Source organism: Macaca fascicularis, chromosome Y (assembly GCF_037993035.2).
Source record: "Macaca fascicularis isolate 582-1 chromosome Y, T2T-MFA8v1.1".
NCBI lineage: Eukaryota > Metazoa > Chordata > Mammalia > Primates > Cercopithecidae > Macaca > Macaca fascicularis.
This window is the reverse complement of record NC_132903.1, coordinates 2,854,326-2,878,270: the sequence shown is the minus strand read 5'-3', so window position 1 is coordinate 2,878,270 and position 23,945 is coordinate 2,854,326. Positions and strand designations below refer to the sequence as shown.

At 40.6% G+C, this 23,945-nt stretch overlaps 1 long non-coding RNA gene across 3 annotated transcripts in view; it reads right to left on the bottom strand.

Annotated features, from left to right (window-relative positions):
- The window catches only part of LOC141409507 (uncharacterized), a 281,827-nt gene extending 267,724 nt beyond the window's left edge, over positions 1-14,103 (bottom strand). For 2 of the 3 annotated variants that reach the window (XR_012430464.1, XR_012430463.1), the window contains exon 1: positions 13,522-14,103. This is a non-coding gene — a long non-coding RNA (uncharacterized lncRNA). The remainder of the gene's footprint in view (positions 1-13,521) is intronic. The other variant, XR_012430462.1, reaches the window with a different exon arrangement.
- Positions 14,104-23,945: the final 9,842 nt, after the last annotated feature.

The following is a 23,945-nucleotide window of genomic DNA, read 5'->3' as shown; positions in this document are numbered from 1 at the left end:
ATCCTTCCTAGGTAACCTCAAGAAAGAAAAATATCTTAAAAATAAAAGAGTAGATCATAGCTCTTAAAGCCCAGTAAGATAAATCTTCAGTCACCCTGGATCATGTAGGAATGAGTAAGCAGACATCCTGGATAGCCCAGAGTTAATATTATAACCATCTTATTGTAAGGGTTTTTATTTCTCTAATGAAGACATTTCATGTATTTTAAAACCATTCAACAGTCTTTCTTATAAGCGTAATTATAGGCGAAAATACAGATCAAATAAAGACCTGAATGAATCTGTTGTGATATTGTGGAAAATAAAATAATGCAAGTAACATTAAAGTTTAAGATAATGAACAAAGCATAGATAATAGATAATAGTTAACATTAAGTACAGGTTTTTAAAAAATTACACATAGGCTAAACAAAATTTAAGCAGCCCCTCCCAGCATTGCTAACAAGTTGCAGCTGTGAGCTTATCTCAACTTGCCAAGGTATCGCCTGCCTTCAGACCCCCACATGTTTCTGTTTTCCCTTACCCCAGCTCTGTCCAGCTCCAAGGTTGACTGGTGGAGACAGCTAAATTGTAAGTTTTATCAGAATTATCACGGGTTACACAACTTACTGGCTTCGTCTAAAACCTGTATCCTGTCTTGCTTTTCCCACCTCAAACGGCATATAAGCAAGCCTACATTCTTTGTATGGGTTGGCAACCATTTTGGGCATGAACCTGCTGTCCGCCTGTGTGCCCGAATTAAAGTTCTCTTTGGTCTCCAAAGCTCTCTTTGTGTTTCTTGGCTGGAGTTTTACTGCAACAATATTACCACATGAAATAAATGTCTCCGGGCATCCACACTGACAATCCACTATGACAATATATTATGACTGTTTTATTTTTCAGTATGGCACCAAGTGTCCCAACAGGCCTAGTATGAGGGGCTGTTGGCAACCCCTCCAGCAAAGATTAGAGCAGTTCCTCACTCTACCTCTTCATTGCTGCTATCCTTTCCAGTGTCAACAAGAAGAGCAAACTGCTATCCCTCTGCTGATTCTCATTTCCATCACTACGTGGCCTCAGGTGCCCACCCTGAGGTTCCATGTCACCCCAGTGCTGCTGCCACTGTGATTTCTACCACTCTGCTCCTCTTTGCTGCTTCACACTTAGTTCTCAAAATGAGCTTCTCATGCACCTATCATCATTGGGGTGGCATGTCTTTTAAGACAAATCCATTAAGCAAGACAGTGCTGGGTAAAAACACCGCTGGATCCTAACTATATTTTAAAGAGAATTTCTTTTTTCTTTCTTTTTTAAAAAGAGACTGGTCATTCCTGCAGGTTGGTATCCTAAAAATCAAGGGTTTACTGTATGATTATGATATATCTGTAAGAAAATAAATGATAATTTAAAATGTTAATGTCAAGCTGTAGGATAGAAATTGGAAATCCTTGGTACTTAGTGTTAACAATAAATTTCTGTGTAATAAATTTCTAGTCAAATAATCAAATAATCAATTTCTGCTTTAGTTTTATAATGATTATAATTAAGTCAGTAGCAAAAGAGTAAAACATGTCATTTCTTCTTGGGAAGATGTAAAACAGCTTAACTTAAAGGAGCCTGAATGTGGTCTTTGCAATCAGCAGACTTGAGTTTACAACACAACTTTACCACTTATCTTTCTGACTTTGGAAAAGTTAGCCTCTGCAAGCCCCACTTTCCTCATCTATAAAATGGTATAAAGAAACCCCCATTAGAGAGTTGGAATGACTTTTTTTTTCTTCAGACAGGATTTTTTTTTCAGACAGGATCTCACTCTGTTGCCCAGGCTGGAGTGCAGTGATAATGATCATGGCTCATTGCAGCCACAGCTTCGCTGGCTCCAGCAATCCTCCCACCTCAGCCTCCTGAGTAACTGAAAGTATTGGCATGCCACCACACCCAGCTAATATTTTATTTTTTTGTAGAGACAGGGTCTTGTCATTTTGCCTAGGCTAGTCTCTAGCTCCTGGTCTCAAGTGATCTGCCAGCATTTGCCTCTCAAAGTGCTGGAATTATGAGTGTAAGCAACCACGCTCAGCTGAGAGTTGTAAGGATTATGATGTACTCATGTAAATCATCAAGGAAAATGTTGAGACACAGTGGGTACTGGGGTAGGGGTTGGGATCTTACCCATTGTTGATCCTCTGGCAACAGACTAAAGGTGGCTAAACTGACCTTCAGCTGGGAAAAGCAATCTTCAAATAATTGACAGCACATAAGAATACATTTTCAAAGATAATGATCTTTTTTTCCTTTTAGTTTCATAGTACTGTTTGGCTTACAGCATTCTGACAGATCTTGCTGTGAACTACACAGATACATACACACACACACACACACACACACTGTAAACATACACATGTAAACCACTGCCACCACAGCTGTCAACCAGTTAAATAGATTGTGATACATTTGCCAAACAAATGTCCATATAAAATGCATCCTAGTTTCCTATGGTTGGCTGTTGTGGTTGGGCCCAGCATTTTGGCCCTTATTAATGTATGTGGTATATGTGAGTTGGGGGTATTGAAATATACCATATCTTAGTCTCCAGTTAAAGGCCAGACGCTGTTCACATAAACGGTCCGGGGACATTCTGTTTCAGTTTCCCACAACATAAAATAATCTGTCACCTACAAATTATAAGTAGACTGAGAAGATTAAATATATATCAACGCAACATCTAAATAGATAACTGGGGAATTTTTGATTTATAAGTAAATGTGCCTAGATACACTACTACTTTACAGTGGAATAGAACATTTAAGTATAATATTGGTTGGCTTTCTCACTTTTTTATAACTACATTATTGAGATATAATTCACACACTTTAAAACTCATGCATTTAAGATGTTTGATTCAATGGTTTTTAGTATATTCGCAGAGTTGTGGAACCATTACCACAACCAATTTTAGAATTTTTATCACCTCGAAATGAAACACTATACCTATTAGCAGTTGCTCTGTATATCCCATCCCCAGCCCTGGGGAACCACCAATCTACATTTTCTCACCATGGATTTTCCTGTTCTACATATTTCATATAAGTGGAATCATAGAATATGTGATCTCTTGTATCTGGCTCAAGACAGACTTAGCACCATGTTTTCAAGCTTCATCCCTGTTGTAGCATGTGTCAGTACCTCATTCTTTTTCTTACTGAATAATATTCTCTTGTATGATTGATGATATTTTGTTTATCTGTTAATCAGTTGATGGATGCTTGGGGTGTTTCTACTTTTTTGCTCTTACAAATAATGCACATACATCATGTATAAGTTTTTGTGTACATGTTTCATTTCTATTGTGTAGTTACCTAGGAGCGGAATTGCTGAGTGAAGATAAAGATATTTTCTATGCTTAACTTTTTGAGGAATTGACAGGCCATTTTTCAATGTGGTTGCAGCATTTTACATTCATACATCCTAATTTCTCCATATCCTCACCAACAACATATTCTCTGAATTGTTTATCATTATTCTCCTGGTGGGTATAGAGTTGTATTTTGTTGTGGTTTTGATATTTGCATATCCCTGATTGCTAAAGGTTTTTAGCATGTTCTCATGTTCTTATTGGCTAATTGTATGTATGTTTCATATAATCACTGGCCATTTGGAGGTGAATGGGGAGGAGGTGTGGAATAAAATTGAACAGAATTATGCCGCAATTGGACAGGAATGATATGCTAGAGTCCAGTACTTTTTTATTTCTGCTGGTACAATGAATGTTCTAAGGAATTTATGAGTAGCTTGACTCTTGAGCCTGGAATTTGTGAGCTAACTGTAAATCACTTAACCAAAGCATGATGAAAACAAAATGCTGAAGGAAGCGGTAAGATTAATAATTAAACACAACAATGATTTTAACACCATGAATAAAAAAAAAAAAACAATAAAATAGAACTATACTTCTTCTGTCCATTGGTCAAAAGTGTTATCATTGGCTCCTGGATCACAGATTAAGACCTTAGTCTGACTGCTCTGTCTAGCAAAGTTTACTGAAGTGACGTATGTATATGTGTGTAGAAGTGAAGGGAAGCGGAATGAAATAATTACAAAAATCACAACCAGGTTTCTCAATGCATACAGTATGGCAAGTGCTGTATAAGCCTCAGGGATGAACTACAGTATCAGTTATCCTTGACACAACTTCGCCCAAGTTTTTTAAGTTATTACTGTCAGTGGTGGTTTGCTGGTCTGTAACAGAGAAGGACAACAAAGTTCCTTCCATTCCCACAGTTGTCTCTTGCTCTGGTTAGTAGCCATAAGCAACTCATAAGCATAAAACTCTATCCAGATACAACAGAAGTACCCTTAGCCATACCTATAATAGGCCCAATCAATAGGGTCTATGAGGAGGAATGATGGCAGAATTTTCCCAGCATTAATGCTGCTGTCCAAATTCAGAGTTGTAGAAATTGCTGTTCAGTGAGTGCAAGGAACAGACAGAAGCAGATTTAAAGATTTAAACAGACAGAAGCAGGACCACAAGGTAGTCATCCATGAATTCTTCCTACCAGAGTGTTCAAGATCTCTGAGGCTGTTGATGCTATGGGTGTCCTGGCAATAAATGACCTCCTAATCTGAGTGTCCCAAAGGCTGTAACACAATTTCATCATATCTATTTTATAATTGAGGAAACTGATCATCATTACAGACGCACACACACCCTCCAACCCTCACACTGCTTATTTCTATACCTCCCCCTTACTCCAGTATCCTTACTCTGTGCCTGTAAGTTCCAGACATTTTTCACCCCACCCATCTCTCCAAAGTTCTGTTCTGCTACTCTGCCCCTCACTCCTTCACTCTCTCTGCTACTTTCTTCACTCATTTGCTTGGACCTGCCATGCCCCATTGTTCCTCAGCATCTTTGCACAAACTATTGCTTTTTTTCTGGAGTGCTTTCCCTATGTTCATCCATCTAATGGTCTTCAGCATGCAGGTCTTGACCTAGGCTTCATTTCTCAAGCATAATAGACATAATAACTAGAGCTACAGCCAGGTTGATCCACAGCCTGCAGGGAAGGGGGTGGGCAGTTCTCTGGATTGCACTCCATGATTCACTGGGTATTTATGTCAAGGGTTCACTCAGGAGCACAAGCAGGGGCCTGTGGTCACACATCCTCTAGCCTCTCTGACTCTTCCTCCAAGGTGAATTTTAAAAGAAGGACCATAGAAAATAGTGTTGTGAAACAAAGGATCACCATCTAATGTCCCTTTTGTTTATTACACAAATAAAACTTATAACTAAAACAAAACACTTCACACTGACTAGGAGGGCTTTTATCAAATAAACTAGCTAGATGTGGTGGCACATACCCATAGACCTAGTTGCTCAAAAGGTTGAGGTGAAAGGATTCCTCGAACCCAGGAGTTCAAGACCAGCCTGGGCAACATAGCAAGACCCTGTCTCTAAATACTACTACCAATAAGAATACCAACAACAAGTACTAGTGAGGATGTGGAGAAACTGGAACCCTCAAACACCATTGTGGGAGTGTAAAATGATGCAGACGCTTTGTAAAACACTCTGACAGCTCCTCAAATAGTTAAACATAGAATTTCCATAATGACCCAGCAATTCCACTCCTAGGTATATACTCATGAGAAGTGAAAGCATACATCCACACAAAACATATACACACAAGTCCATAGCAGCATTATTCATAAAAGCAGAAAAAGTGAAAACACCACAGATGTCCATCACCTGATGTATGGGTAAACAAACTATTATGTTTTCATACAATTAAACATTATATAGCATTAAAAAGGAATTAAATACTAATATATTCTATAACATGGATGAACCTTAACAACATACTCAGTGAAAGGAGACAGTCACAAAGGACCATGTATTGTATGATTCCATTTATATAAAATGTCAAGAACAGGCAAATTCAGAGACAAAAGGCAAATTAATGGTTATCAGAGGATCAGAGTAGCATTGGGAGAGGAGATTTTAAAAACAGAGTGACTGCTAGTGGCATGGAGTTTGTTTTGGGCCAACAAAAATATTCTAAAATTAGCTAGTTGTGAAGGTTGTACAACTCTGTGGATATACTAAAAGCCACTGAATTGTAAACTTTAAACGTGTGAATTGTAACATATGTGAATTATATATTTCAATAGAGCCTTTCAACAAATGATGTTATATTTTGGGTTTGCAGAGCAAGATGTTCCTACATAGCTTTGTGGGTCCATGGTTGACCATTTAGTAGGAAGGCCTCTCAAGTTAATGAACACATTTCTGGCTTTCACAAGACAGCCTTACTGACTGGTATGAGATTAAAAATTCACATGAACAGAACCACAGTGTCTGGATGATTATGATGAGCAAGAGAATTATAAACAGAAGTTAGAAAATTTTCAAAAAAAAAGGAAATGAAGTTAAAATGAGAATAAGGTGTTAGCACCATGACAGAAAAAAAGCAAAGAGAAACAAAGCAAAACAATGGATGAAAAGCTGAGCCTCTTTAAACAAAGGGAATGCTTTCAGCAGTCCCAAGCAAATTTCAGTGTCACATAGTCAAGGCCAAAATATCACAAAAATTCTAAAATAAGAGGAGGAGGATAAGGTTACAGCCCTGTTGCTGTGAGTTCCCTATGTGGGACATAGGTATCGGGCCTGGGTCATTCAACATATAAACATATTATATATCTTATATATTATAAAATTTATATATTAAGTAATAATACATAAACATATAACTATTTTTATATATACTTATCTAAGTATATACAATCATAAACATATATTTATGTTTATATGATTATGTATTTATGTGTATATTTGCATATATAATAAACATATAAGTAATGACATATGTATAGAAAGATAACTTCATTGTAGTATAATTTATACAGCATAAAATTTACCAATTGTATGTGTATAATTCAATGATATTTTAGTAAATGTACCACATTGTGTAGCCATCATTGAGTTCTGCAATACTTTTACCAAATTATATAAACAATCCTGGTAGCTGCTCAGATGTGTTTTTGCTTTTGATTTTAGAAAGCTGAGTTTCTTAAAAGTCTGGTTTCTAGTTCAGTAGGATGTTTCTGTGTTAACTACAAATGGGTATGTTTCAGATACCTGAATCCTGAATCACTCATTTTTTAAAAATGGTGTTTCCCCTCATTTATTACATTTTGAATTTTTTAAGAGGTGGCCTAGAAAAAAATACATCATTACTAATATTTTCAAGTTTGAGTATGTAAGATTAATTTTAATTCTTCATTTGCAAATAAGTTTTGATCCTCTTATTAATGCATACTTTAAAACAACTTCATTGGGATGTAATTTACATTCTATAAACTTCACCTGTAAATTTACTGAGTTGGGTAACAATCATCATAATCCAGTTGGAGAACATTTTGTCACTTCAGTAACATCTATGGGGTTCACTGACAGTCACTCCCCTTTCCCAACTACAGCCCCAATAAACCACTAATCTATTTTCTGTTTCTATGGATTTCTGCAAGGCACGGTACTTTCACAAACAGATACAAAAGACATATCAAAAATATATCTCTCCTTTAACAAAATCCTATCTCTATGCCAGAATTTCAGTTATATAATCCTATCTCTATACCAGAATTTCAGTATCTGTAATGTTTACAATTTTTAAATAATAAAAGTTACCACAAAACCTCTGTAAAACAGTCCCCAAAACAGCAACTTTCTCCATCATAATATACTATTTTAAAGCTTGCAATAACCAACCCATAAACATCATGTAACATTTTCCTGATTATAGTCAAAAGCTACCAATTCTACCTTGCTCCACCACTAACCACACTCCCACCAAAAGAAAACACTTCAGAGCACATGCTGTTTATTTTATTTGCAGACAAAACTCCTGGTCTCCCTCAAATTTGGATCATAAGCTGAATCAAGCAAAGGCAACTTCCCAAAATGACATTCTATTCCACCGCTTTTTAGAACTACAGAAATGTTTCTAGACATTAAGTTCTCTTTACATATAATCTGGAATTATATTAGACTAGTTAAAAAATCACCAGTTTTCTTAGCAACATGATAATATTGTGGCCATTTCCAAGTTAATTATAGATTTGTCATTTGTCATTTTAATCATTAAGAGCTTTTCATTTAATTAAACAGGGGATATTATACAGCTGCAACAAAATAACCCTTTCCCCTTGACCACCAATGGAGAGAATTCTTACCATGCTAATTTGGAAACTGCTTCCATCATGTTACATATACTATAGTTCTCAAGAAAATACTGTTCCCAAATTGTCTTTTTCTACTAAAGAAATAACCACTGGTGAACATGACAAATATATGATGTTGAGTCATTTCCACATAATTCTCCAGCCGAGCACATCTGTGAAACTAGATAAACCCTGTTTCAATTTGGGTGTGCCATAAAACACAATAGCCTTTTTCAGGCCAGTCCATTGACTTCTGATAGCAGCCTTCAAAGGCCACAGGTTGCTAGTTTCCAAGTATAGGATGCTGTGGCTCTCACAAGTGTGGTGACCCAGTTTCTATTTTCAACTGGAATTTCTTCTTCAGGAGTCATTCCATCCCCACCATCAGAAACATTTTCCTGGTTCTCTATTCAGTGTCCTGACCTAGCCCCTTGCTTCAAAACCAAAGAAAATGTCAGACTCATCCTCCTGCACAGTTCAGCGAGACAAAGACTAATGGACATTATGCTTTCAATTCAGTGGGAGCCATGGTTTTGTAAGCCTCTGTGAGACCCTCTTAGAAGACACCAAGGTGACATTTACTCAGGAAGCTGTTGAGATCTAAGACAAGACCTGCAGGAAATAATAACAGGAGGCCATGGTGTAGAGCTAAAGCTGTCAAGATGTCTTCATTCAAAGAGTCACAAGAATGTGGAAGAGTCAGTTAAAAGAAACATCATAAAGTGTAAGACAGGGCTACATTCTTGGGCACAACACGTGCTGCATTGGCAGGATCCAGAGCTCGCTCATCCCCAGTTCTTATGGCTAAGCGCTCAGTGAGCTACACAGAGTTTAAAGAACAGGAGACAGGTGTTTTTAGAGTCATTCCTGGAGGACCTTTACATTCTTTACTCTGAGGGAGCTCTGCATACAGTAATGTAAAAATCTCAAATACATCCACAAGAACTGGTATTTTAAACCAATGAGTAAATTATATTTTTCTGAGTTTAAGATTCCCCTTTGCACTGGTAAGAACAGCAACGTTTATGAAAATTATTCTGCCTAGAATAATTGTAAAATAAACCATGAAACTGATGCTTTTTTTTTTTTTGAGACGGAGTCTGGCTCTGTCGCCCAGGCTGGAGTGCAGTGGCGCGATCTCGGCTCACTGCAAGCTCCTCCTCCGGGGTTTCCGCCATTCTCCTGCCTCAGTCTCCGGAGTAGCTGGGACTGCAGGCACCCGCAACCGCGCCCGACTAATTTTTTGTATTTTTAGTAGAGACAGGGTTTCACCGTGGTCTCGATCTCCTGACCTTGTGATCTGCCCGCCTCGGCCTCCCAAAGTGCTGCGATTACAGGCGTGAGCCACCGCGCCCGGCCTGATGCTATTTTTAACTTAACATGTTTAAAGCATTTTCCAGTGATATACAGAATAGATAAGTCAAATAGGTTTCAGACAGTATACTTGCAGATGCATCTTGTTATTCAAGAGGAAGCCTTAGAGTAAAAATTGGATGCAATGCTTTTGAAAATTTTTTCCCTAGTGCTACACACATACCCAGTTCTCCACATATACTGGTGAATCAATGAATACTCTCACTGATATTTTGTCCTTATCTAAAGTATACCCAGGAATCTCCTCCATACCAAAAATATGTGTCCCTTTTTTTTTTTTTTTTTTTTTGCCTTCATGCTGATTTAACAATAGACCTGTCCACATTGTCTGTGGTAATTTGAAATATAGCTTCAGACTGGAGATAGGAAAATTTTTTCTGTCAAGGGCCATAGTAAACATTTCAGGCTTGCAAGTCATGCAGTCCATTGCAACCAGCCATTCAGCTCTGCTATTGTAGCGTGTAAGAAGCCAAAGCCAATATGTCAGTGAATGCACATGCCTATGTTCAATAAAACTTTATTTATGAACACTAAAATCTTCATTTCATATAATCACATGGTATGAAATATTCTTCTTTTGGTATTTTTTCAACCATCTAAAAATGTAAAACTGCTTCTTAGTTCATGGGAAACACAGGCAGTGGATTAGGCCTGTAGGCCATAGTTTTCTGAACCCTAATTTAAGACCTGAGCTACCGTAATATAGCAGTCTACCACATATGATCACATACACAGCAAACTGAAAAAAAAGAAAACAGAACTTGGCAACTGTCCAATCAACTGAAAGTGTTCAAACTTTAAAAAGGAGATTTTGTGTGTGTACATTAAGTACATTGCTTTTAATATAGCTTATTTACTTACACGTCAAATTGATCAAATTAATCTAATTGCCAAATGTTGCCTCTAGTGGATTAACATATTACTCTTCCATTTGTAAATCACATTGCCTTTAATTTCTTCTAGGTTTTCAAACAGTAGCTAAATTCAGAAATTTTTTTAAAGTGATGCTAGTAAACAGAAGCAGATAAAAAAATCTCCAGGAAAATACTGATCAAGGATACAAAATTTCAGTTAGACAGCAGGAATAAATTCATATTCCTTGTTCAATGTGGTGACTATAGATAATAACAATGTACTCTATACTTGAAAACTGCTAAGACAATAGATTTTAAGTGTTCTCACCACAAAAAATAAGTATGTTAAGTAATGCATGTTGATTAACTCAATTCAGCCATTCCACAATGAATACAAATTTCAAAACATCACATTGTACATCATAAATATGTTTAACATTTAATTGTCAATTTAAAAGTAAATTTAAAAACTCTAAAGAGAGGTGATTCTGGATGATTTCATTTTGATAGTTTGAAGAACCAAGGCTGCCAAACAGAAGGAAACAGGTGACGACTGTGACAATTCTGTTTAAATGCTAATATCATGCAGTCTATTTCTATATTCCCTTTATGTCTATTCAGCCTGCATCCAATCACTGAGGACTCATGGGAACTGATACCAGTGAGAGAACCTCAAAACCCTCCCTCTATCATTTAATTGTATCATGATGAAATAGATATCAACATCCATAACAGAAAGAATTCACTAACCAAATAGAAAAAGAAAATCAGGATAGCTTTGTACCTTCTTAAAAATATCGGTATTCTCAGGAGAATTTGATTAAACACCGAGGTAAAGTGAATCAATTCCCCATCTCTTCATTCCGTATTGCTTCACATCCTTACCACACAGCCCCATCACGGAAGGAGTGCATTTCCGCACACACTGAAGTTAGGCTTTGACATGTGACTTGCAGTGGCCAGTGGCAGTGGGTGGAGACAACAGTGTGTAAATTCCTGCCTATGTCTCAAGAGTCTTCAGTTGATTCCACTTGCCACCTTGTGCCTTTGCCATTGCTTAACTTCCCCGGTTAGATGCAGCCAGTCTGGGCCCCAGAATAGATACACATGGAACAGAACTAACAGAAGAGCCATGACACCTTGATCTCTGGTCAAACAGCTAAGCTCTATCTAGGTAAGCCAACTCTAGCTGACTCACAGATCCACTAGGATCTGTGATGGCTTTTTTATGCCACTGAATGCCAAGAGTAGTTTGTCACACAGCATTAGCATGGCAATAGCTAACTGATACAAACACACTTCTACATTTTAGACAACACAGCTATAAAGTTATAGCACTATTTTGTGTGTCTATGTGCTTATGTATATGCATGCTAGGAGTTCTATATTTCATTCCTTTCCAATGATACCTTACATTAAAATGTGCTGCCACCAGGGCCTTCATTCTTAAGTTAGTTCTTCCTTGAGGCTCCTGTGCACCCACTTCCATAATATTCATTCTGCTTGTTTGGAGACCATATTCACAACAGAATCAGAAAATCCAAAAGGGTAGAGGCCAGAATTAGGGAATATATTGTATGTGACTCTAAATGCTTGGTCACTTAAAGCATTTGCCTGATGCTTATTATGCACTTCAGTGTTTAGTCAGTGATTTAAAGCTCTCAGAAATGTTTAGTCTGACTTAGGGTAATAATAATAGCCAATATTTACTGAATACTTTCTATGAGCCCTTCTTATTCTACATATATTATCTCACACCTAATCCTTAAAACAACCCAGTGAGAGAGATCTTATTATCATATCCATTTAAAAGATGCAGAAACCAAAGCACTGACTTTATGTCTGTTTCAGGGCCACACAGCTAGTATGTAGGGAGGCTGGGACTCAGATCCTTGTCTCTTAATTTGCTTGCCATGTCTGAATGCTTGAGCCACTGTGCAATGGCCGACTGTTGAAATGCCATTGGTTTGAGATACCTTTGAGATAATACTTTTTAAAGCTTTTCATTTTGTAATAATTAGAGACTTAAAATAACTTGCAAATGATTATTAACTTTCTGTCTGCTTTTCTCCGATTTTTAAAGTTGGCAGAATGTCCAATTTCAACAGTTCAAATCAAGGAAAACTCAGTAAATTAGCAGATGACAGAACAACTGCAATGTCTCCGCTCAAAAACGACACATCTTACAAGTGGAATCAACATCTGAAGACTGGAGTAAGGTAAACCTTCTCCGGGTCCCCCTTCCTGGAGGGGGCACTCAAAAACTTCAGAAGTAGCACTCATTCCTCAGAAGCAACTTTCCTTTTTTCCTTTGTCTTCTATCTCTCAAAAAATATACTCAATCTGGTATCTGGATTTGGTTGGTCGTTAACCTTGAAATCTTGACTCCTTCAAAGAGCGCAAATCCCATGAGCTTTGGGTCTGCTGTGTTTCCTGCAATGCAGTATCTGCAGTACCTAGCACAGCCTCTGGCACACAATAGGTTTTTAGTAAATCTTTGTGTCAACAGAAGCCACCATAAGGGAAGGGGAAGGTGTGATGGAAGAGCCCTGGTATTCTCTTGTATTAATGTGCAGTGTTAATTATAACGTGCAACATTACATCACATCACAAAGTAAGAGGGAAATGCACTCCCTTTCCAAGGAGGGAAGCGGCTGCACCCTAACGCTCCCTGCACCATTTCTCTAGCAATCTCAGCACCACACACTGAGATCTTGACCAGTCTTATTTCCGCCCTTTCAACACATCTCACTGAAGACTGAATGAGCAACCTAAGCCCAACCCCAGGAACCCCATTTATCAGTCCTTGTTAGCGAGGAGGCAGCGCGGAGTCCAGCGCCGGTCCCGGACACAGTGACCACGAAGCTAGGGCAAAAAAACACGACTCCGGGGTTGGAGGTCCCCGTACCTACCAAAGGATTTCGAGAAGCGCCACAGAGTTACTGAGCAGGTAGCACTTCAGGGTGACGTACCCGGCCACTCGCCACCCCCTCTGCTGCGGACCCGTAGGGAACCTCAACTCCCATTGTCCCCCGCCGTCCCCTCATGGAACGTGGCGTCCGCTTTGGCCTCTGCGCGTCGGGATACTCACCGCGTGGTGCAGCTGGGGCTTCCCCACGAAGTATAGTGGGTACCCTCTGTCGCCCCGGGAGGAGTGGCGCGCCTTGGGCGCAACCTGGGGTCTCAGTGTGTCTCTGAGTACCCCCTACTTCACTGCCACATCGGGGCACCCCGGGGCGCGAGCCCTGCTCGGTGCGTGCCTAGTGCTGTGCGAAGCGCCCCTGGTACAGTTTCTCCCGTGGAGCCCGTGGGGACCTGCAGAAGGCGGCAGCGCGAAGCTGGAGGTGTGGGAGGAGGAGGGCGGGGAAGCGGCCAGGTCTGGAGAAGGCGGTGGGGGAGGATGAGGAGAAGGGGGTCGCCTGGCGCGGCCGGGTCTGCTGCAGTTCCGCCGCGGATCCAGTGGGGACCTGAAGGCGGCGGCAGCGTGAAGGAAGAAGGAGATGAAGGGGAAGAAGAAGAGGAAGGGGAGGTGGGGGAGGAAGGGGAGGAGGGGGCAGCAGGAGAGGCAGGAGGGGAGGCGGGGTGGGGGCGTAGGGGAGGAGGAGCAGCCAAGTCGGCTGCGTTTGCCCGCGGAGGTGGTAAGGGCGTGGAGAAGGCTGCAGCGTGAAGTGGTAAGGTAGGAGAGGGAGGAGGGGGGAAGAGGGGGGAGGAAAGGGGAAGAAGGGGGAGGTGGGTGAGGAGGTGCTGTTATGCCCAGACCGTTTATTCCCCGAAGAAGACCACCAGAGTCCAGAGTCAAAGCTAAGCAGCAAGGATCTTTATTACAGGTTCGAACCTGGAGCTCTCACTTGCTCGTGAAACGAGGTGGGCAGGAGAGCTCCCCTACTGAGCTCCGAACAATGTTATATAGTCTAAGGAAAGTAGGCATAGAATCATTATACAAATTGGAGGTATGATTGGCTGGAGTTTGAACAAAGCGATTTGGCAAACTATGATTGGTTCCCGCCATTTCTGATATTTCAGTACAACCCTTGAGGCGGAAGAGCAGTTTTACACAAAGGCAGTTAATTATATTGCATCAGGTTGCACGACCAGTTTATGGCTATCTTGCTTAAACACACCTTGTGACCTGGCTATCTTACTTAAACATTCCTTGTGACCTGGCCTCAGAAAGAGAAACATGTACTTACAGAACTTACGAAGCCTCTGGTACGTGCAAAGATTAGAGAGCAGAACAAGGGTGTAGCGGGTGGGGGGCGGGTACACATCTATCTTTGTGTCCTTTCAGTGCCAGAAGGGGGAGGGGGGGCAAAAGGAGAGGGAGTAGAGGGAGGACAGGCCTAGTTGGCTGAGTTCTGCCGCGGATCCGGTGGGAACTTGGAAAAGGCTGCAGCGTGAAAAAAAAAAGCGACAGCGTGAAGGAGGGAAGGGGAGGAGGGGGAAGGGGAGGAGGAGGAAGGAGAGGAGGAGGAAGGGGAGGAGGGGGAGGCGGCGGGCAGGAGGGGGAGGCGAGCAGGAGCGGGAGGAGGAGAGGCCGAGTCTGCTCGGTCAACGGAGCTGCTGGGGACCCAGAGAAGCAGGCAGCGCGAAGGGGAAAGAGGAGGAAAAAGAGGGTAGAGAAGAGGGAGGGGAGAGGGGGAGGAGGGGGCAGGAGGAGGCGAACGAGGCCCGGAAGGCGGAGGGGGAGTCAGAGAAGGGGAGGAATGATGGAATACTACTCAGCAATAAACAGGAAAATGCTACTGATGCGCAAAACGAATGGATTAATCTCGCAAACATGTTAAGTGAAAGAAATCAAATGCAAGAGTACAAACTGTAAGATTTCACTTATTCTGCAACTGAAATTGAAATGCTTAAGTGCAATAAGCAAGTGGAACCCATGGTGATAGATGCCATAAAATGGTTACCAAAGTGGGAAGGTGGTATTGACTAGGAAGGTGATACAAGGGAATCTTCTAGGGTATTGGAAATAGCCTGTATCTTGATCTGAATGGCAGCTACTCGAGTACACTCATATGTAAATATTCACTAAGCAGTGCAGTTCAGACTGGTGGGTTTTTTTTTTCTTTTTTTCTTTTTTTCTTTTTTTTTTTTTTTTTGAGACGGAGTCTTGCTCTGTCGCCCAGGCTGGAGTGCAGTGGCCGGATCTCAGCTCACTGCAAGCTCCGCCTCCCGGGTTTAAGCCATTCTCCGGCCTCAGCCTCCCCAGTAGCTGGGACTACAGGCGCCTGCCACCTCGCCCGGCTAGTTTTTTGTATTTTTTAGTAGAGACAGGGTTTCACTGTGTTAGCCAGGATGGTCTCGATCTCCTGACCTCGTGATCCGCCCGTCTGGGCCTCCCAAAGTGCTGGGATTACAGGCTTGAGCCACCACGCCCGGCCCAGACTGGTGTGTTTTATACCCTTCACTATGTGTATTTTATACTGCAATAAAAAATAAAAATAAATTTAAAATCAACCCCCTTCCCAAAGCAAGAACTTCCAGAGTGTTGCCTGTCTTACAAGAAAGTCAACTGAACTATTCTCCCTGCAGCCTGACCTACCCAAATCTCCTTTCTTCTGCAATGTCGGAGAAAAGAGCGTGCCCTTTCACCTTGGAGGCCTTCCAAGCTCTGTAACATGTCCAGGCAGAGCTGGAAAAATGACACACCAAAGTTCCCTTTTTACTTTCACTTTGTTCTGCTGCTAAAAGCAACCATTCATGGGAAGTCATCAAAGACCCTTGAAATGAGACAGGAGCAACTTGAGCTTCACCATCTCGCATCTTTCAAAGAATTGCAGTCAGGGCAGCTGGTGGGAGGCGGGGGGATGGCATGTGTATACAGATGCAATTCAGTGGCCAGACAAGCTCCAGTTTAGGGACTTTTACTTCACTGTGGTCTGTTCCCAAAGATGAACACCCCAGCCTTAGAACTATTTTTTCTATCATGTTTGCTGTTAAGCCCTTGAAGCTAAAAATCCCTTTCCCTAAAAATACCATTTAATTATTAATGTATTTAAATGACATAAGGTGGGTTCCTGGGTCTTTAAAATCTTAACCATAGCCTTTTGATCATTACCCTTGAGTAAATCACCTCTTAAAACTGTCATCTACTGACTATATACCTAAAAAAGTATAAATCCTTCTACTATAAAGACATGCAAGCATATATTTATTGCAGCATTACTTACAATAGCAAAGACCTCACACCAACCCAAATGCCCATCGATGAGACTGGATAAAGAAAATGGGGCACGTATACACCACGGAATACTATGCAGACATGAAAATGAATTCATGTCCTTTAAAGGGAGTTGGATGAAGCTGGAAACCATCATTTTCAGGAAACTAACACAGGAACAAAAAACCAAACACCGCATATTCTCAACTGTAAGTGGAATTGAACAATGAAAATATATGGACTTACAGAGGGGAACACCATATACCAGGGCCTGTCAGGGTAGGAGGCAAGGGTAGGGATAGCATTAGGAGACATAACCTTAATCCATCTCGAGTCAATTTTTGCATAAGGTATAAGGAAGGGATCCAGTTTCAGTTTTCTGCATATGGCTACCCAGTTTTCCCAGCAACATTTATTAAATAGGGAATCCTTTCCCCATTTCTTGTTTTTGTCAGGTTTGTCAAAGATCAGATGGTTGTAGACATGTAGTGTTATTCACAAGGCCTCTGTTCTGTTCCATTGGTCTCTCTCTCTCTTTTGGGACCAGTACCATGCTGTTTTTGTTACTGTAGCCTTGTAGTATAGTTTGAAGTCAGGTAGCATGATGACTCTAGCTTTGTTCTTTTTGCTTAGAATTGCCTTCGCTACACAGACTCTTTTTTGGTTCCATATTTTCACTTGTGAAGAGACCACCAAACAGGCTTTGTGTGAGCAACAAGGCTTTTTATTTCACCTGGGTACAGGCAGGTTGAGTCCACAAAGAGAGTCAGCAAAGGGAGATACGGGTGGGGCCATTTTTTAAGATTTGCGTAGGTAAAGGAAAATTATAGTTAAAGGGGGTTGTTCTCTGGCAGGCAGGGGTGAGGGTCACAAAGTGCTCAGTGGGGGAACTTTTGAGCCAAGGTGAGCCAAGAGAAGGATTTTCACAAGGTAATGTCATCAGTTAAGGCAGGAACAGGCCATTTTCACTTCTTTTGTGATTCTTCAGTTACTTCCGGCCATCTAGATGTATACATGCAGGTGACAGAGGATATGATGGCTTAGCTTGAGCTCAGAGGCCTGACAAATAGGACATTTAAAGTTTTTTTTTCTAATTCTGTGAAGAAAGTCAATGATAGCTTAATGGGAATAGCATTAAATCTATAAATTAATTTGGGCAGTATGGCCATTTTTAGCTTCCCATCCATGAGCGTGGAATTTTTTCCATTTGTTTGTGTCCTCTCTTATTTCCTTGAGCAGTAGTTTGTAGTTTTCCTTGGAGAGGTCCTTCCCATCCCTTGTAAGTTGGATTCCTAGGTATTTTATTCTCTTTGTAGCTATTGTGAATGGGAGTTCACTCATGATTTGGCTCTCTGCTTGTCTATTACTGGTGTATAGGAATGCTTGTGATTTTTGCACACTGATTTTATATCCTGAGACTTTGCTGAAGTTGCTTATCAGCTTAAGGAGTTTTGGGGCTGAGATGATGGTGTTTTCTAAATATAAAATTATGTCATCAGCAAACAGAGACAACTTGACTTTCTCTCTTCCTATTTGAAAACGCTTTATTTCTTTTACTTGCCTGGTTGCCCTGGCCAGACCTCCCAATAATATGGTGGATAGGAGTGGTGAGAGAGTGCATCCTTGTCTTGTGCCAGTTTTCAAAGGGAATGCTTCATTCAGTATGATATTTGTTATGGGTGTGTCATAAATAGCTCTTACTTTTTTGAGATACGGTCCATCAATATCGTTTATTGAGAGTTTTTAGCATCAGTGGTGTTGAATTTCATTGAAGGCCTTTTCTGCATCTATTGAGATAATAATTGTTCTGTTTATGTGATGGATTACATTTTCTGATTTGTGTATGTTGAACCAGCATTGAATTCCTGGGATAAGACCAGCTTGAACATGGTGGATGAGCTTTTTTATGTGCCACTGCATTCAGTTTGTCACTATTTTTTGAGGATTTTCCCATCAATGTTCATCCGGGTTATTAGCCTGAAATTTTCTTTTTTTGTTGTCTCTGCAAGGTTTTGGTATCAGGATAATGCTGGCCTCATAAAATGAGTTAGGGAGGAGACCCTCTTTTTCTATTCTTTCAAATAGTTTCAAAAGGAATGGTACTAGCTCCTCTTTGTACCTCTGGTAGAATTCAACTGTGAGTCCATCTGGTCCTGGGCTTTTTCTGGTTGGTAAGCTGTTAATTAATGCCTCAATTTCACAACATGTTTTTGGTCTATTCAGGGATTTGACTTCTTCGTGGTTTAGTCATGGGAGGGTGTATGTGTTCAGGAATTTATCCATTTTTTTCTAGATTTTCTAGTTTATTTGCGTAGACATCTTTATAGTATTCTGTCATGGTAGTTTGTATTTCTGTGGGATCAGTGATGATATCCCTTGTATCATTTTTATTGTGACTATTTGATTCTTCTCTATTTTCTTCTTTATTAGTCTTGCTAGCGGTCTATTTTGTTAATCTTTTCAAAATCCAGCTCCTGGATTCATTGATTTTTTTATAGGGTTTTTCGTGTCTCTATCTTCTTCAGTTCTGCTCTAATCTTACTTATTGTTTGTCCTCTACTAGCTTTTGAATATGTTTTCTCTTGCTACTCTAGTTCTTTTGTGATGTTAGGGTGTCAATTTTAGATCTTTCCCACTTTCTGATGTGGGCATTTAGTGCTATAAATTTCCCTCTTAACACTGCTTTAAATGTGTCCCAGAGATTCTGATACATTGTCTTTTTGTTCTCACTGGTTTTAAGGGAGGAGACCACCCCTCATATCGTCTTATGCCCAATTTCTGCCTCCAAAGAAAGAAGAAGTAAAAACTAAAAGGCAGAAATGAAATCCACAGGCCGACAGCCTGGTGCTGCACCCTGGGCCTGGTAGTTAAACATAGATCACTGACCTAATTGGTTATGTTATCTATAGATTATAGACATTGTATAGAAATGCACTGTGAAAATCCCTATCTTGTTTTGTTCCAATCTAATTACCGGTGCATGCAGCCCCTAGTCACGTACCCCCTTGTTTGCTCAATCAATCAGGACCCTCTCTTAGACCCTCTCACGCATACCCACTTAGAGTTGTGAGCCCTTAAAAGGGACAGGAATTGCTCACTCAGGGAGCTCGGCTCTTGAGACAGAAGTCTTGCCAATGCCCCCGGCTGAGTAAACCCCTTCCTTTTTTAACTGGGTGTCTGAGGAGTTTTGTCTGACGCTTGTCCTGCTACATTTATTGGTTCCCTGACCGGGAATTGAGGTGAATGGTGGATGGTCAAAGCAGCTCCTTAGGCGGCTTAAGCCTGCCCTGTGGAACATCCCTGCTGGGGACTCCGACCAGCCTGAGCGACAGGGATCCTGAGAGCACTCCCGGATGGGCATTTGCCCTGGTGGGACACCTTGTCAGAGCAGTGTGTGGCAGGCCGTCGTGGAGGATCAGCGCAGTGGGTGAACACCAGGAAGGAATGGACACTTGGAGTCTGGACATCTAAAACTTGGTAAGACTAGTTTTTGAAACTTGCCCACTCCATTTGAGTGGGAGCGTGGCCTGATCACCCATGGCGTGCCTTTATCGGCACTTTGGTTTTGGTTTTGATTTGGTTTGAATTGCTTGACAGGACCAGTCTTGGGATCTTGCCCACTCCATTTGAGTGGAAGCGTGGCCTGAACACCCACGGTGTGCTTTTATCGGCACTTTGGTTTGGTTTTGGTTTTGACTTGAATTGCTTGACAGGATTGGTCTTGGGAACTTGCCCACTCCATTTGAGTGGAAGCGTGGCCTGATCCCCTATGGTGTGCCTCTACCAGCACTTTGGTTTTTGTTTTTGACTTCACTTGGATTGCTTGATATTTTGGTTTTGGTTTTGACCTGGCTTGGATTTCTGGACACTCTGATTTTGGTTTTGATTTTGGTTTGGTATAAACTACAAAAGTGTGTGTGTGCCCTTTCTACCTGTTCTTTGTTTTGTGGTGTACGTCTGGTGTGAGCATTGTGTTTTGTCTAGAGGAAACAGGTGAGGCACAAATTGAGCCCACCCCACTAGGAACTATGTTGAAAATTAAAAAAAAAAAAAAAAAAAAAGGATTTAAGGGAGATTATGGAGTACTATGACACCAGGAAAACTTAAAACTTTGTCTAAGATAGACTGGCCAGGATTAGAGGTAGGTTGGCCATTAGAAGGAAGGTCCCTTATTTCAAAGATATAGCACAAGGTAACATGTAAGCCAGGGAACCCAGACCAGTTCCTGTACATAGACACTTGGTTACAACTGGTTTTAGACCCCCCCACCCCCAACACACAGTGGTTGAGAGAACAGCAGCATAAGCAGCTGGCAGAGGCAAGGGAAGACCAGCAGAGAGGGAGAAAGGAAAGAGACAGGAAAAGAGGCAAAGAGAGAGAGGAAGAGACAGAGAGGAAGAAACAAAGAGGGAGTCAAGGAAAGAGAGAGAGAGAGACAAAGACAGAGGCAGAGACAGAGAGGAGAGACAGAGGCAAAAGAAAAGTCAAAGAGAGAGAGAGACAAAGTCAAAGAGAGAAAGAAAGAGAGAAATATACAAGTAGTTAAAAAAAAAAGTGTACCCTATTTAAAAGCCATCATACCAATTCTAATTTGGACAAAACAAGGTCTTATTAATAGCAAAGGATAATTAAAATCCCAAACTTACAAGGTTTCAACAAAAGTAAAGTTTGCTAAAAGTTAACAGTGTAACATGTGTTATAGTTGTCAGGCCTCTGAGCCCAAGCCAACCCATCGCATCCCCTGTGACTTGCACTATATGCCCAGATGGCCTGAAGTAACTGAAGAATCACAAAAGAAGTGCAAATGCCCTGCCTGCCTTAACTGATGACATTCCACCACAAAAGAAGTGAAAATGGCCAGTCCTTGCCTTAAGCGATGATATTGTCTTGTGAAACTCCTTTTCCTGGCTCATCCTGGCTCAAAAAGCTCCCCCACTGAGCACCTTGTGATCCCCACTCCAGCCTGCCAGAGAACAACCCCCCTTTGACTGTAATTTTCCTTTACCTACCCAAATCCTATAAAACAGCCCCACCCTTATCTCCCTTTGCTGACTCCTTTTTTGGATTCAGCCCGCCTGCACCCAGGTGAAATAATCAGCCATGTTGCTCACACAAAGCCTGTTTGGTGGTCTCTTCACACGGATGCGCATGACAGTAGTAACTTCTATTCTTGTGGCCTTAGACAGTCAGGTCCACAGACATAAAAAAAAAAGGTTCGCTTTGGAAAAGAATGGTTATCTTCCAAAAAAAAAAGGGGGGGGGGGAATTTATATAAAAAGAGTATTATATGGTAAATTCTTGTCCTGAAATAAATTAACTGGTTGTTTAAAGAGAGAAATGTTTGTAATAAGTCAGAAAGTTAAGGCATGTCAAAAAATTGCCTATAAAAGTTGTGGAAAAAAGGTTATAAGAAAAGTGTGTTAAAAAAGGAATTTATGCAAAAAATGTTGTATACTTTAAAAGTAACTAGGCCTCCTGAATGTAAAACTGTTGGAAAAAAAAAGTTTATGTGCAAGGTATATAAGAAAAGCAAAATATACCTTTGGTAAAAGGATTATAAGGAGGCATAAGACTGTACATTTTTACCTACATTAAAAAGTTGTTTAAAAATTATTGTTTTGAAGGTTTCAGCAAGTTTTAAAACGTTAATTGTAAACAACATTCTGTGTGTAAACATATTAGCTAAAGTTAAAGAAGTATCATCTAGTTTTTCTGTGAACTGGACATTAAAGTAAAAGCATAACAGGTTTTTCTTAAGGCACCAACCTGCTCTTTAGCAAATATTATAAAAGGTTAAAAAGAGTCTATAAAATCTTACCTTATGGTCAAACATTAAAAATTAAACAAATATGTCTACAAGGTTTTATTAAAATTAGGTTTAACATTAATAACACACTAATATAAAGATAACATTTAGCTTATCTGGTATAAAAATCATATAAGAAGCATTGTTAAATGTAAAATGGTATTTGGCTTTCTTTGGTTTAAAAACTAATGAAAATAGGTGCTAAATGAAATTTCTCAGTAAAAGGCACTAAGGACGATAAAGTCCACTGCCAAGGTCCCACATTTAAAACAAAAGGTCAATTTCTTAAAAATTATATACTTGGTTTATCTTCTACTTTCCTTTCTCGCAAAAGAAAAAAAGAAATAAAAATCTTTTAGCACATGTACCACCCCTAGAATTTCCAGTAAACCAGCACCAGCTTGAAGATCATGTTCTTACCGAAAGGTGGAAAGAAGAAAAATTTGAGCCAGCCTGGGAAGGACCCTACCTTGTACTGCTAACCACCAAGACTGCTGTTCGTACAGCAAAAAAAGGGATGGACTCATCACACCCAAGTCAAGAAAACGCCACCCCCTCCAGAGTCATGGGCCATAGTCCCAGGGGAAAACCCTACCAAACTGAAGCTAAGAAAAATTTAACTCTTTTCATCTATTCTATTACTCTTTCTTCTTTCCCCGTTCTGTTGCTGACCATCTAGTTATTAATATAACCAAGCCAATTTCACCTCAAACTATTGCATTTAATGCTTGCCTTGTTATACCGTGTGAGGACTTGCCAAGTCAAAGACAGCTTTCTACTTCAGAAAAGTACTTCTGTCGCTCCTGACTCTCCTCAGACTAGGCATTAGTGAACTAGGACCATTTAATCCGGGGCGATTTTGATAAAGACCCCAGTGCCCACCAGGAGTGTTGCCCCCTGATGTAGAGCTTTCATGCCATAGTTGGTCCAACATTCTATGGACCACTACAGAGCAAGGATAGACGGCCCCAACTGGTTTTGTAATTTCCCTAAAACCATACATTCATTTTACTAGAGGATCATAGAAGTTAAAGACTTAAAACAAACTTTAGCAATTAAGACACGCTACCAAGATGCAAATGCCTGGTTAAAATGGATCAACTATTCCATCTGCATGTTAAACAAAAGCAATTGTTATGCTTGTGCACATGGCAGGCCAGAGGCCCAGATTTTCCCCCTTCTACTAAGGTGGTCCTCCAGTTGACCAGACATAGGCTGCATGGTAGCTCTTTTCCAGGATTCTATAGTCTGGGGTAATAAGTCATGCCAAGCTCTCTCTCTGCTATATCCCAAAGTCCGGCACCCTGTGGTTCAGCCCCTGAGGGCCATCCAGCTTCCATCTCCCAACACTAAGTTCACTTCGTGTCTCTCACAACAAGGAGGAAACTTAGCATTCCTTGGTGACCTGAAAGAATGCAGTGAGCTTGAGAATTTTCAAGAGCTTATCAATCAGTCAGCCCTTGTTCATCCCTGAGCGGATGTGTGGTGGTATTGTGGTGGACCTTTACTGGGCACTCTGCTGAATAACTGGAGTGGCACTTGTACTTTA